The sequence below is a fragment of the Protopterus annectens genome, chromosome 1.part1 (genome assembly GCF_019279795.1).
Source record: "Protopterus annectens isolate FY-2018-M chromosome 1.part1, PAN1.0, whole genome shotgun sequence".
NCBI classification, from domain to species: Eukaryota; Metazoa; Chordata; order Ceratodontiformes; family Protopteridae; genus Protopterus; species Protopterus annectens.
Window position 1 is genome coordinate 1,334,027,101 of NC_056726.1, and position 12,022 is coordinate 1,334,039,122.

Consider the following 12,022-nt stretch of genomic DNA (forward strand, 5'->3'; position numbering starts at 1 on the left):
AGGTACTTCTGTGGCCTTTCCAGCTGCTACAGATGTCTTGTGAGGCGCATTCCAAAAGGGGCATTATACTCTATAATGGGTCTAATGAGTGCCAAGTAGAGGGGAACAATTACCTTTTTTTTCCTGGATGAGAACCCTTTTGTGATGAGGTGTGCCACATAGAAGGACTTCCTAACTACTGTGGCAATGTGATTATCAAAGGAGAGACTACTGTCCACCTGGGTCCCAAGGTTTCTTATCACACATTGGGCATTAAGTAGACTGCCACTTATGTGGTAATTCATGGGTACAGAGTTTTTACCAAAGGGGATGACAATGCACTTTTTGGCATTGAGCTTGAGGCCATGCCTCTGACACCGGGCATCTGTCTCAGTGAGGCCCTTCTGTAGGATGTCCACATTATTTAGGGACTTGACTATGGCTCCTAGTTTGCAGTCATTTGCAAACTTCATTAGCCAGAGGCCTTCTGTGTTAGCCTGTACTTCAGAGAAATAGATACCAAACAGGAGAGGTCCCAGGACTGAACCCTTTGGTACTCCACTTGTCACTGGTTTGATGTCAGATTTGGAGTCTGCAACTTTTACAGTGTGGGTTCTGTCAGTGAACCAGTTGACAACCCATCTTGTGACGTAAGAATTGATACCTAGTTTAGTGAGTTTAGCTATAATTCCAGAATGGGGGATGGTGTTGAAAGCCTTGACGAGGTCAAGATAGGCTGTGTTAACCACCTTACCCTCACCTACAGCTTTGGTGATTGCCTCAGAGAAATCAATCAGGTTCAGAAGGCATGATCTGCCTTTCACAAACCCAAACTGGGTGGCCTCCAGAGTTTGGAGGTTACCAATGTCTTTGTTTATGAGTTCCATGATGATATATTCCATGGCCTTGCAGACCAGGCTCATCAGGCTAATAGGGCGATAGTTCCCATGATCAGTGGTGGCTCCCCCTTTGTGGAGTGGGATAACTGTTGCTGTGCACCATTCAGTGGGCACAAAGCCTGATGTGAGACTATGATTGAACATGGTGCTTAGGTGGGGAGCCAGTTTGTTCTGAAGTTCTCAGTGTTATTTGGGTTTGACGGGGTTTCCAAGTTTAATAATCTGTCACTTAGTTTGAGGTAATTCACCTTAGCAAAGTTTTAGCAGGTTTGGAGTTTGATGGGGGTTCTGGTTAGTTTTAATACTAAAGGAGATCATTTTGTGGTCAGATCTTACCAGGAAGGGTTAATGGACAAGAGGGAGTTGCATCTCCCCATGTTCTTGAGTACTAGGTCTAAGATATTTGTACCTCTAATTGGGAGCTAACTTCATGGGGTTAGAAAACTGACATTATTATTTATTTATTTTTTTTGGTAAGCTTTCTCTTTCTCAAAATGCACTGTGTATTGCCATTGCCATTTTAATTTCCTTCAGGGTCTTTCTTTTTCATTCACTTATAATGACAATGCTCATTATTACTTACTTTTAGAATCTTGGGCACATTGTTCGCAGCAATTTTCCAGTGGCACTCACATCTTCCTGTTCTCTGCCTTCTAGTAAATATGTTGTAATGAACCATTTCATTCCCGTACAGAAAATGCTAAAACTATATTTGTTTATTTATTTTTAGCAATTAGACAAGAGTTCTTCTTTCAATTAACCCGAATCAGTTATCTAGTAGTAATAAAGCTCCTGCCGTTCCAGTCATCTCAGCTGCTTGAAACATTATGTAATATGAAAACTGTGAATCCCTAGAAACTCTATAAGGTTAGAATCTGGAAAGGAAAAAATTAGTTCCAAAGTTTCACATAGGTTCATAGGTAGGTACTAGGCTATCTGCCCAAGGGCATTTATAAGCCTAGACAGAGTGTGTCGGCTTTCGCCGCCCCATTGATTAATTAAATGATCCTCTGTCACAAAGTGCCAATGAGGTGGTCCCAGAGGTGTATTTTCTGTTACCCATCCACTTGTCAAGGTTTCTCTTGAAGAGTGTTAGTGAGGGGCTCTGCCTAATGTAGTTTGGAATTTTGTTCCAAAGCATGGGGAGTCTCTGTGACAGGAATCTATCCCTCCAGCATGTTCTATTTATTGTTGTGGCAAGGTTTGGTTCACTAGATCGTGTTGGCTCACAGTAATCTGTTATGCTTTGTTTATAAGCAGGAATGTAGGGATCATTTTTTTTTTTTTTTTGGTGGGGGGAGACGTTCTAGGACAAGGAAATGTATTTTGGACGTACTTGTCTTTTATGAAGAGAACAGAAGTTTTAGCAGGCTATGGCTTCTGTCAAAACTCTGTAATGAATGTATGAATTTTGTAACAGAATGGTCAGACCTTTACTGTATGTTTATATAATCCCTTCATGACAATCCCAGTACTTAATTAGTGAAACTCTGGGTAAAATAATTAAGATGTGGAAGCTTACAAATTGAGTTTATGTTATGATATAAAGATGAGATTGGGGTTACAGGAAAAACAGGAATTGTGTGTGTGTGTGTGTGTGTGTGTGTGTGTGTGTGTGTGTGTGTGTGTGTGTGTGTGTGTGTGTGTGTGTGTGTGTGTGTGTGATGACAAAACAAGGTAAGAAGGGAAGTAGTACATGAAAAAACAGGGATGAGTGTCAAGAAGAAGTGATGTCAGATGAAGTTAGTATAAAAGTAAGGCTGATGTGGGATCAGTGGGCAAGCTTTCCTAGCACTGCATGCTGGTCAGTCAGTCAACTTACCTGAAGGCATAGACAATGATAGAGAGAAGGTAAACAAGGTAAAAGGAGGATGTTAACACTCTGTGCAAGGCTGACCTGGCTAACCTGACACCCTAAAATTAGATGAGTATCCACAGTGACTCACCGTACTGCTCAGGACTGCTATGTTGCCAGTCAAGGCACTCCCCAAGTAATAGTAGCAACCCAATAAATAATGAACCAGTAGTTTCAGCCATTAGTCGCATAACAGAAAAAAAAACAGCCATTACTAGGCATGGTAGCACAACACTGTTAAATCAGAACCAAGCCAACTAAGTGACAAAGCAATTTCAAGACCGACAGGCTGATTCAGATTCCTGTGATCAAATATTATATAAATGAGCTAATATATATCGTAGTCAGTAGCTATTTTATGAACTCACAAGAGTAAGTGGATATATTTTCTAAAGTGACTGTTAATAAAATATTAATATGTCATGTGGCAGGCCTAAGAAGTTAATGCTGGTAGGACTGGCACTGTAATAAAATCAGTAGGTACAGAATGAACTGAACAAATCAGGATAATATCTGTTTAAGAAAATGCATATCTAAAATTGTCTTACAGGAAAACCCACAGAGACATGAGGCAACCAGACAATAGGGATGCAGAAACATGGTGTGCAGTTTAAAGTAAACCACAGAGTCAGATGTGTAGAATCTTCTAGATGGAGAGCAGTGCGTAAGCTTTACTTATATATAAAATCAGACATTGAGGCTCCAAATAAAGTACTGTTAGTTGGGCTATAGCCATTTCAATAATGAAACTTTAAACTGCAGTGTAAAACAGAGACTCCTATTCACAATCCCCTTGAATACAGCTTGCAGACACCCAGCAAATACCTTTTTCATGGGTAGTCCTTTAGTGTAACAGATTAAAATATCAGGGCACCTTTTCAATAAACATGAAGCATGATGGTTACTCATCTTTCATTCTTAGACCAGCAAATCTGCTCCACACATGGCTCAGAGTCTGCACTTCACAATAGGTGCTGAGGTTCACAGGCAGACGTTCTGCTGGAAGAAGATGCCCAGAGCTTACCAAAGCATAGAATTTGACAAGAATGACCTGACCTATGGTCTGAACAAAGAGTGAAGGTCAGATTCTATGCATCTTGAATCCTTAGACAAAGGTAGTAAAATCTAGTTGGTGTAGTTACTCATGCAGTTTGAATACTCTATGGGCTAAAAGCAGGTAAAGAATAGTAGAAATATAAGCCCTCTCGATCAGCTTTGACGTTTTCTGTCCTTATCTAACAGCACACCACAAAGCCATACCAGTTTCTAAAAGTAATTCAAATTAGCATCCACCAAAATGAAAACGAAAATGAAATAATCTGTTTTAACAGCAGAGTATATATGAGCTGCAGTGCAGAAAGTAGAAATGTAATGACATGCAAGAGAAAGTGAGACCTGAATTCAAATAGTATCACAATATTCTAATGTAAATTGAAAGCAAACAACCACCACTGTACATGGACACGATCATTCTCTCCATATTGACCAAAGGTGTGCCATAAGCCTATTCACAGATGCTGCCTAAGTAGTTTGGGATATCTCCAAAACAAATATCCTGCCGCAGTGCTGCCTCATTAATGCATGAGCAGCTGTTGTAAACAATAATCAAGGACGGCCTCTGTGCTTGATGACATCAAGGCTCACACATAGACGGTAATATCGATGTGCTGATTTAATCAAAGATTCACAGATATGTAGGGAGATGTGTTGTTGAAGGGAGTAAAGGAAGCATATCTTAGAGGGGAATGTACAGATCATATTAGGACCACAGGAAAAAATAAAACAGAAACAAACAATAAAGCAAATGGAGATGAAAATCAAACAAGGGATATAAAAGACAATGGAAAAAGGTTTAAGAGACAGATATGTCTGAAGTTGTCGAACTCCGAAAATATTTTTATATTTTTTAAATATACTTTACTGTTTTGTAACTTCTGAGAATCAAATTCAAGCCATCCTTGTTGGTGAAAGCTCGTCTGCCCCCTTGTGGGAGGAGAGTGCTGTCTGGGTCCCATATTATTGAGGGTGATTGGACTAGAGCTCAGAGACATTGTCTTTCTTGACTAGTTTGATTTAAAATCCATCTTCCTCATTACTTAGAGGAAAACAGTTTTTGTACTTACTTTTCTCACTTGCTTAGAGAAAAACAGCTCTTACATTCACTTTCCTCACTTATCTAGAGGAAAATAGTTTTTTTATTCAGGCATGCCCAAGGGTCAGCTCACATTGTTCTCTCCTGTCTATCTGATGAATCTGGGCATCTTGGGGCAATGTAGAAATTGCCTCATGTACACAGACAACCCTCTCCTCCTAGCAGCCAACACTACAACCTGTGAGAGATGCACTTATCTAGCCAAACTGGAGGTAAAGCTCTCTCCAACCAAGACTGAACTTGATAGTCATGAGGAGAAGGTAAACATTTGCACCACGCCACACTCATCACAGTCTCACTAAATCTACACCACCAAAATCCACACACAGTAACACAAAACATTCGCAGAGGCTCTCAATAATAATCTGTCTAAGCAACAGAGACCTCCAAAGCAGAAACGCAAGCAGCCCCCATCCCCCAACACAACCTAAATGACACATAGCCCACAGACTCAGTGTGCCACTCAACCACAGCCAATAAGGCAAAACAACGTACCCAACACACTAGTCATAGGTGACTCTACAGTCAGGCACACTGATGTCCCACTCACCAGGCTAGACAAAGAGAAGGTTACTGCCAGCTGCCTGTCGAGTGCCAGGATCCGCCACATAACCCATGCACTCAGGTCACTCCACAAGTACAAATATGACTCTGTCATTGTCCATGTTGGTGTGAATGACCCGAGACGTACCTCCCTGGACTACATGAAAAGAGACATGGAAGAGCTCTCCGATCTTGTAGCCCAGGCAGGTATGACCCTAGCCCTGAGTAGCATTCTGCCATCGCCCAGAATGATACCGCAGTACAAGGACAAAATGATTGACTTCAACAATTGGCTAAGCTTCTGGTGTCATTCTAAGGGGATCCAGTATCTGTATGCTTGGGATGACATGGTCGACAGACCACGATGCTTTGCCACAGATGGCCTGCACCTGTCGCCTCTGGGATTCCAGATACTGGTTAAGGCTCTTGGTGCCCCTATAGTGCATTTTTTAGTCAGGGTTCAAATAACAAATTCACCACCATAACAGGAACAGGCAAGCAAAAACTGAGGGTAATGCTACTCAATGCTAGAAGTCTAAACCTCAAAATGCACTCACTCGAGGCACTCCTTAAAATGGAGAACATTGATATCTGTGCATTGACTGAGACCTGGTTCAAGGCTCCAGATAGCACCCCTGCACTACCAGGCTATAACTCATACCACACTTTTCGGACATGTAACCTGGACCGAAATACCAAAGGCAGAGGTGTGTCCATATTTGTTAAGGATATCCACACCACCAGGCTAGTTGCTCAGCATAATGCATCCGAGGTTATCCAAGTGCAACTAACTCTGGGCAAAACTGCAATCCAAACTGTAGCTTGCTACAGATCCCCAAGATGCCCCAGGGTTCCCACTCCTCTTTCTTGATGTACTGGAAAATATTAGTGTTCAACCAAACACCCTAATAATGGGCGACTTCAACTACCCCACCATTAACTGGGAAAACTATTCATGTACCAACTCCTTAGCTCAACGCTTTCTGGAATTCATAAACTCCAATGCCCTAGATCAACTTATCCACACCCCCACAAGGGGGAACAATATCCTAGACCTAGTCATTATCAACATGAGTGACTGGTGTTCCACACCTGAAGTCAACTCCTCGCTGGTCCGATCCGACCATAAGCTAATCACCCTTGATATCCACATCCCACCCCCACCCCCCATTAAGGAAACCACAGAAAAAAAATATCTCCAAAGCCAACTTCATACTTCTTAAGACAGAAGTGGTGAACTTCATGACACCCATGCAGATGGACAATACAGTTACAACTGCTGAATCCTACACAAATGCACTCTATAAGCACTTACATAAGAGAATGGATCGTACTATCCCAAACAGAACCAAGAAGCTATCCTCCAAAAAAGGGAAGCCAATCTGGTGGTCCCCTGCCATAAAACCCACAGAGACATGAGGCGACCAGACAGTAGGGATGCAGAAACATGGTGTGCAGTTTAAAGTAAACCACAGAGTCAGATGTGTAGAATCCTCTAGATGGAGAGCAGTGCGTAAGCTTTACTTATATATAAAATCAGACATTGAGGCTCCAAATAAAGTACTGTTAGTTGGGCTATAGCCATTTCAATAATGAAACTTTAAACTGCAGTGTAAAACAGAGACTCGTATTCACAATCCCCTTGAATACAGCTTGCAGACACCCAGCAAATACCTCTTTCATGGGTAGTCCTTTAGTGTAACAGATTTTAATATCAGGGCACCTTTTCAATAAACATGAAGCATGATGGTTACTCATCTGTCATTCTTAGACCAGCAAATCTGCTACACACATGGCTCAGAGTCTGCACTTCACAATAGGTGCTGAGGTTCACAGGCAGACGTTCAGCTGGAAGTAGATGCCCAGAGCTTACCGAAGAATAGAATTTGGCAAGAATGACCTGACCTATGGTCGGAACAAAGAGTGAAGGTCAGATCCTATGCATCTTGAATCCTTAGACAAAGGTAGTAAAATCTAGTTGGTGTAGTTACTCATGCAGTTTGAATACTCTATGGGCTAAAAACAGGTAAAGAATAGTAGAAATGTAAGCCCTCTCGATCAGCTTTGACGTTTTCTGTCCTTATCTAACAGCACACCACAAAGCCATACCAGTTTCTAAAAGTAATTCAAATTAGCATCCACCAAAATGAAAACGAAAATGAAATAATCTGTCTTAACAGCAGAGTATATATGAACTGCAGTGCAGAAAGTAGAAATGTAATGAGATGCAAGAGAAAGTGAGACCTGAATTCAAATAGTATCACAAAATTCTAATGTAAATTGAACACAAACAACCACCACTGTACATGGACACGATCATTCTCTCCATATTGACCAAAGGTGTGCCATAAGCCTATTCACAGTAGTTTGGGATATCTCCAAAACAAATATCCTGCCACAGTGCTGCCTCATTAATGCATGAGCAGCTGTTGTAAACAATAATCATGGACGGCCTCTGTGCTTGATGACTTCAAGGCTCACACATAGACGGTAATATCGATGTGCTGATTTAATCAAAGATTCACAGATATGTAGGGAGATGTGTTGTTGAAGGGAGTAAAGGAAGCATATCTTAGAGGGGAATGTAGAGATCATATTAGGACCACAGGAAAAAATAAAACAGAAACAAACAATAAAGCAAATGGAGATAAAAATCAAACCAGGGATATAAAAGACAATGGAAAAAGGTTTAAGAGACAGATATGTCTGAAGTTGTCGAACTCCGAAAATATTTTTATATTTTTTAAATATACTTTACTGTTTTGTAACTTCTGAGAATCAAATTCAAGCCATCCTTGTTGGTGAAAGCTCATCTGCACCCTTGTGGGAGGAGAGTGCTGTCTGGGTCCCATATTATTGAGGGTGATTGGACTACAGCTCAGAGACATTGTCTTTCTTGACTAGTTTGACTTAAAATCCATCTTCCTCATTACTTAGAGGAAAACAGTTTTTGTACTTACTTTTCTCACTTGTTTAGAGAAAAACAGCTCTTACATTCACTTTCCTCACTTATCTAGAGGAAAATAGTTTTTTTATTCAGGCATGTCCAAGGGTCAGCTCCCATTGTTCTCTCCTGTCTATCTGATGAATCTGGGCATCTTGAGGCAATGTAGAAATTGCCTCATGTACACAGACAACCCTCTCCTCCTAGCAGCCAACACTACAACCTGTGAGAGATGCACTTATCTAGCCAAACTGGAGGTAAAGCTCTCTCCAACCAAGACTGAACTTGATAGTCATGAGGAGAAGGTAAACATTTGCACCACGCCACACTCATCACAGTCTCACTAAATCTACACCACCAAAATCCACACACAGTAACACAAAAACATTCGCAGAGGCTCTCAATAATAATCTGTCTAAGCAACAGAGACCTCCAAAGCAGAAACGCAAGCAGCCCCCATCCCCCAACACAACCTAAATGACACATAGCCCACAGACTCAGTGTGCCACTCAACCACAGCCAATAAGGCAAAACAACGTACCCAACACACTAGTCATAGGTGACTCTATAGTCAGGCACACTGATGTCCCACTCACCAGGCTAGACAAAGAGAAGGTTACTGCCAGCTGCCTGTCGGGTGCCAGGATCCGCCACATAACCCATGCACTCAGGTCACTCCACAAGTACAAATATGACTCTGTCATTGTCCATGTTGGTGTGAATGACCTGAGACGTACCTCCCTGGACTACATGAAAAGAGACATGGAAGAGCTCTCCAATCTTGTAGCCCAGGCAGGTATGACCCTAGCCCTGAGTAGCATTCTGCCATCGCCCAGAATGATACCGCAGTACAAGGACAAAATGATTGACTTCAACAATTGGCTAAGCTTCTGGTGTCATTCTAAGGGGATCCAGTATCTGTATGCTTGGGATGACATGGTCGACAGACCATGATGCTTTGCCACAGATGGCCTGCACCTGTCGCCTCTGGGATTCCAGATGCTGGTTAAGGCTCTTGGTGCCCCTATAGTGCCTTTTTTAGTCAGGGTTCAAATAACAAATTCACCACCATAACAGGAACAGGCAAGCAAAAACTGAGGGTAATGCTACTCAATGCTAGAAGTCTAAACCTCAAAATGCACTCACTCGAGGCACTCCTTAAAATGGAGAACATTGATATCTGTGCAGTGACTGAGACCTGGTTCAAGGCTCCAGATAGCACCCCTGCACTACCAGGCTATAACTCATACCACACTTTTCGGACATGTAACCTGGACCGAAATACCAAAGGCAGAGGTGTGTCCATATTCGTTAAGGATATCCACACCACCAGGCTAGTTGCTCAGCATAATGCATCCGAGGTTATCCAAGTGCAACTAACTCTGGGCAAAACTGCAATCCAAACTGTAGCTTGCTACAGATCCCCCAAGATGCCCCAGGGTTCCCACTCCTCTTTTCTTGATGTACTGGAAAATATTAGTGTTCAACCAAACACCCTAATAATGGGCGACTTCAACTACCCCACCATTAACTGGGAAAACTATTCATGTACCAACTCCTTAGCTCAACGCTTTCTGGAATTCATAAACTCCAATGCCCTAGATCAACTTATCCACACCCCCACAAGGGGGAACAATATCCTAGACCTAGTCATTACCAACATGAGTGACTGGTGTTCCACACCTGAAGTCAACTCCTCGTTGGTCCGATCCGACCATAAGCTAATCACCCTTGATATCCACATCCCACCCCCACCCCCCATTAAGGAAACCACAGGAAAAAATATCTCCAAAGCCAACTTCATACTTCTTAAGACAGAAGTGGTGAACTTCATGACACCCATGCAGATGAACAATACAGTTACAACTGCTGAATCCTACACAAATGCACTCTATAAGCACTTACATAAGAGAATGGATCGTACTATCCCAAAGAGAACTAAGAAGCTATCCTCCAAAAAAGGGAAGCCAATCTGGTGGTCCCCTGCCATAAACAAGCTGTACAACAGAAGGAAGAAGCTGTTGCAAAAGAGAGTAAAATCCCATGAGTGGAGGAGCTCCCTGGTCAGCCTCAGTAAGAAGCTGAGATCCCTTATAAGATCCTCCAAAGCTGGCTATGAAAACAAAATCGCCAGTAAATCCAAGGTCAACCACAAAGCATTCCATAGCTATGTCAAGAATCTAGATGGCAACACCCAGATCTGCTCTGAGTTACGGCACAAAGGCACGAAAATTACAAAACCAACTGATATTGCCAACATCCTGGCAGATCAGTTCAGTGCTAACTTTATCCCCCCTCTCACCCCCTAAAGGGCCCATATCTATACAGGAAGAATGCAGAGTCCCTGTAATCACAACTACGCAGGTAAAATCTGCACTCTCTAAAGCCAAAAACACAGCATCCATGAGACCGGACAACATCCCAGGCTGCGTTTTACATGAACTTCAGAACGAACTGGCTCCCCACTTAAGCACCATGTTCAATAATAGCCTCGTATCAGGCTTTGTGCCCACTGAATGGCACACAGCAACAGTTATCCCACTCCACAAAGGGGGAGCCACCACTGATCCCGGGAACTATCGACCTATTAGCCTGATGAGCCTGTTCTGCAAGGCCATGGAACGTATCATCATGGAACTCATAAACAAAGACATTGGTAACCTCCAAACTCTGGATCCCACCCAGTTCGGGTTTGTGAAAGGCAGATCATGCCTCCTGAACCTGATCGACTTCTTTGAGGCAGTCACCAAAGACATGGATAAGGGTAAGGTGGTTCACACAGCCTATCTTGACCTCGCCAAGGCTTTAGACACCATCCCCCATTCTGGAATTATAGCTAAACTCACTAAACTAGGTATAAATCCCTACATCACAAGATGGGTTGCCAACTGGCTCACTGACAGAACCCACACTGTAAAAGTTGCAGACTCCAAATCTGACCTCAAAGCAGTGACAAGTGGAGTACCACAGGGTTGTGTCCTGGGACCTCTCCTGTTTGGTATCGAATTCTCTGAAGTACAGGCTAACACAGAAGGCCTCTGGCTAATGAAGTTCGCAGATGACTGCAAACTAGGAGCCATAGTCAAGTCCCCAAATGATGTGAACATCCTACAGAAGGGCTTCACTGAGACAGATGCCTGGTGTCTGAGCCATGGCCTCAAGCTCAATGCCAAAAAGTGCAGTGTCATCCCCTTTGGTAAAAACTCTGTACCTATGAGCTACAACATAGGCAGCAATCTACTTAACACCGAATGCGTGATAAGAGACCTTGAGACCCAGGTGGACAGTAGTCTCTCCTTTGATAGTCACATTGCCACAGTAGTCAGGAAGTCCTTCTATGTGGCAAACCTCATCATAAAAGGGTTCTCATCCAGGAAAAAAGAGGTCATTGTTCCTCTCTACTCGTCACTCATTAGACCCATTATAGAGTACAACGCCCCTTTTGGAATGTACCTCACAAGACATCTGCAGCAGCTGGAAAGGCCACAGAAGTACCTCACAAAGAGGATTACTGGCCTCAAATAAATGCCCTACACTGACCACCTCAAAAAACTCCAGATTTACTCCATAGCATATCGCCTACTCCAAGGTGATCTCTGCCTAACATATAAAACTATGTCAAACCCAGAGCTGTTGGACATGCTACACCT